Genomic DNA, 4582 nt, shown 5'->3' on the forward strand with positions numbered 1-4582 from the left:
CCCTTTCTCCCTCCTCTTCCTCCCCCTCCTTCTGTTCCTCATCCTCTTCTCCCCTCCCTTCTCCTCCTCTTTCCCCCTTCTACCTCTTCTCCTTCTTCTGTCTCTTTTTCACACACACACATACACACATTGCATTGACTCCACAGATCACTTTTGGAACCACTAACACCTTTACGGTAAACACTATTTCCTTCTGCAAACACGGTATAACCCTCTACTGACGGGCGTGTCCTCTGTTTCTCCCTGTACGTGTCTTGCACAGCTGTGGGAAGATATTATGGTGAACGTGCCATTGTAAACCTTACCACTTAAAATAAAATTTTATTTTATTTTATTTATTTTATTTTATTTTATTTTATTTTTTTACTGGAATAATCAATAGAGACATGGAATGTTATTGGTGGCTTTCTTTATTAACCAGTAAAGTAACTAATTCTAATAACTTAGTTGTAGAATTTTTTTCTGATTTTAAGCTCATAAAGGCTTGACTCTCCTTTTCAAGTCATATTATTTTCAATTATTTTTACTGTTCTGAGTATGCTGCCCAGTCCTCCCGGTGCGCCTGGAGAGACCGGAGAATGTCTGGTACACTTGTCTCATTCCTGATCTCAGGGGACTCTTTCACCATTTCAGCCCCAAAAGATGCTGTTTGACGTGCTGTTGAGATTTCTTTTTTTAACATAGAAATCCTTTGTATGTTTAGGGAAGCTCCCTTCTATTCCATGCTGCTAATACATTTTATTAATTATAGTTAGGAATTAATCTCCTCTTAAAATATCTTTTCTGCACTTACGGAGATGTCATGTATATATTTTCCTGTTTCTTTTAATGTGGTTGTTTACTTCAAATGATTCAAATTTTAATCACCTTTATATGCTTGTATTCCCGAAATTAATCCTCCTTGAAAATGCTGTGTTATGTGATCTATTTTCCTTTGACTTATCACTGGAATATATATACATGTATATTTATAAATTACATCACAGAATACATCTTACTATATATAATAATTATACATAATTTTATAAATTTTGCATCAATAAGAAAGATTGTTGGAAGATTGGACTCTGATTTTCTTCCTTTTGATTGTTTTTATTAGGGTTTAGTATCAGGGTTACACTGACCTCAAGAACATTTCAGAATAGATTCATGAGCCTTGCTAATTTTGTCAAATATATATCGTTTCCGTGCTGCTATAAATTCTGTCTCCTGTTATAGTTTCTAACCCTTTTCTCAAAATTTATAGAATATGTATTCTATGCATTATTCTAACTTACTAACCTTGTTATTTGCTGTCATTCCTTGACATCCTTGGGTTTTCTACTCACGCAATCAAAAATCTGCAATGATCATAAAAATCTCCTCCTTCCTTCAAATATGGATGCCCTTTGTGTTCTTACCTCTTGTGTTAACTAGTACCTTTAATGTTATATGCATTTACGTTATATGTCCTTACATCGTATATATATTGTATATAGCATCTATACTAATATGATACATATCTTAACATCATACATAAACATTATATATATATATATAATACACATCTGTTTCTCTTTTATTGTTTTTTTCTTTCATGAAAGATGAACGTTAACTTTTATTCAATGCCTTTCATTTCTTATGGAAATGACCTATGTAGACTGTGATTATCTTAACACATTTAATAAATTCACTAATAATGGAAATTCACATTTATCATTGAAATTCATCTCAGGTCACCACAGTGAATTTTTCTTGAAACATCAGCTGGATTCTTTTTGGTAGTTGTTGGAAATATTTCTATCCGTGTGTTGTTGTTTGTGCTGTGTTTCTTGGAGTTCATGTCGGTGCTTTGCTTGCTTCACAGTGAAAATTTGGAACTATTTCTCCTTTTCTATGTTCTCAACCAGGGTAAATATTAACAAGTAAATCTTATTTTCAAAGAAAAAAACTGTAAGGCCATCTGGAAATGCTGACTTTGATGGAGAAAGTGGGTGAGGCAGGGAATGAGGTTTGGTCTCTCTGGGATTATACAATTAGTCAGTTTCCAGTTCCTATTTTTTCTGGGGGAAAAAAATATGTACGTACAGAAAATCACCCATGTCATCAGAGTCCTCAAATGCATTTGCACAAAATGGATCAAACAAGTTGGTTTTGGTTCCTTAATCTCCTTCATTGTTGCGATTCCTGTCATCAGTTCTCACTTTATATATTTGGGCTTTCTCCCCACTTTTAATGATTATCATATTAAACACTTTATCTGCCACATTGTATTTTTACCAAAGAACCAATACTAGGCATTTCCATTAAGTTTTATCCTCATTTAGGTCCTTTTTTAAAATTTTAATTTTCATTAATTTGTCTCTAATTGCTGCAGCGCCCATGTGCTATTGCATTTTGGATAATGCTTGGAAAATCCAACTTAGGTTAGAATGCTTCCTTAGGGCATTTCCGCCATTCAGCAGGATTAATGACTTGGTGTAGTTTCTGGCCTAAAACGGCTAAATAAATTACTCAGTGTGACTGTGCAGAGATCAGCGCTCTTGGCTATAGCACTCTGAAAGGTAACTATTTAACATCTCGAGCCCTGGGGTGCCTGGCTGGCTCAGTCCATGGAATATGCAACTCTTGATCTCAGGGTTGTGAGTTCAAGCCCCACATTGGGTGTAGAGATTACTTAAAAATAAAATATTTTAAAATAAAAAAATATATAAGATAAGATAAAATAAAATAATAAAATAAAATAAAATAAAATAAAATAAAAATAATTTTAAGCCTACTTAAAGTATCGCAAAGTATCTCCAAAATGAGCATGAGGAAAAAGCCTGCATTTCTGCCACCAAACAGTAGTACAATTTAGGGTGTCTGGCTGGCTCAGTCAGTAGACTGTGCAACTCTCAATCTTGGGGCTATGAGTTCTCGCCCCACGTTGGGGATCAAGGTTACTAAAAAAAAAAAAAAAAAGCAAACAGTAGTGGAATTTTATATACTTTAGGAATTTAAGCACAGCATTGTTTTCCAAAAGAGTGAGGGAGGCAGGGATATGCTGTTGAAAACATTATTTAGAATTTAAAGGAGTCTTGCCAGTAGAACCCTAGGCAATAAAAAGTTTAATCTATTACTTCCATTGACTATTGCCCTAAATTTATAACCTTCATTATCAAAATTTCCATTTTCTTCTTTATTCTTCTAGGTTTCCATTACTCTGCATTTAACTTAGGGATTTCCCATCATATGTACAAATGTAAGAATCCCAGGGTGTTTCAAATATGGCTTTTTCATTGAATCTGAAGTAGGAATGGTTCATTCCATGAACCCAAACCATCGATTTGAGCCAATCTTTTTGGTGCTACTGTTAAGAATGTTACCCCAGCTTTCTTTGCTGACAAGCCCAATGTTAAATTTTGCCACTTACAAGATGGATTTCTAGTATGATAGTGACCTTCAGCTCTTTCACAATGTCTGTATAAAATACTTTGTACTGAAGAAGCGTGATTACCCATATTAGCGTTAATGGAAAGTGTCTCGAAGCCAAATCTTTTTCAATAAACGTGCATTAGGACACTGTGAATAGAACTATCACTGGAGATTAAGGTGGTGCCCTGAGGAAATTATGTGCTTTTTGAAATTTTAGCATAATTTTACTTTGTTATTTTTAAAAACTTGTAAAATAACCTATTCAAAAGCAAAATCCCTACTTTCATTCTCATTAACAGCAAGACTTCTTAAAGTTTAGTGTCATCCACATATTAATTACTCTGAGAGATGACATTAAAGCTTGAGTCACCAAAAAAAAAAAAGTAGGACAGTCACGTTAGATGTCACTTTTTAATTTCTAAAATTTTTCCCAGCATTATTGAGATATAATTGACATATAATGTAACATATAATTTAATATAATAGACATATGTGTACATTTAAAGTGTACACATGATGATCTGATATATATATCTATTGCTGCCAAAAAATGGTTAGTTAACACATCACCCGACAAACATTTTTGTGTTAGTGAGAACTCTTAAGATCTACTGTCTTAGCAACTTGTAAAGTATCCAATTCATTGTTGATAAACTATAGTTATCATGCTATACATTAGATCCCCAGAACTTACCATCTGATGATTGAGAGTGGATACTTTTTGATCACCTTCATCCATTATACCAATCTATGTTCTGTTTCTGTGCTTTTTTTCTTTGTTTGTTTTTAGATTCCACCTGTAAGTCAGATCAGACAATATTCGTCTTTCTTTGTGTGACTTATTTCACTAGAATAATGCCCTCAAGGTTCATCCATATCACCCCAAATGTCATGATTCCTATTTACGGCTGAACTACAAACACACACACACACACACACACACACACACACACACAAACACACATCGCTGTTTCCTTATCCACTTCTCCTTCAGTGGACACTTAGGTTGTTCCCATGTCTTTGTTATTATAAATAATGCTTCAGTGAATACAGGGTTGCCGATATGTCTTCAACATAATGATTTCATTTATTTTGGATATATACCCAGAAGTGGGATGCTCAGTCACATGGTAGCTCTATTTTTAACTGTTTGAGGAACCTCCATACTGTTTTCCACAGTGGTTGC

This window comes from Halichoerus grypus, chromosome X, assembly GCF_964656455.1.
Source record: "Halichoerus grypus chromosome X, mHalGry1.hap1.1, whole genome shotgun sequence".
NCBI classification, from domain to species: domain Eukaryota; kingdom Metazoa; phylum Chordata; class Mammalia; order Carnivora; family Phocidae; genus Halichoerus; species Halichoerus grypus.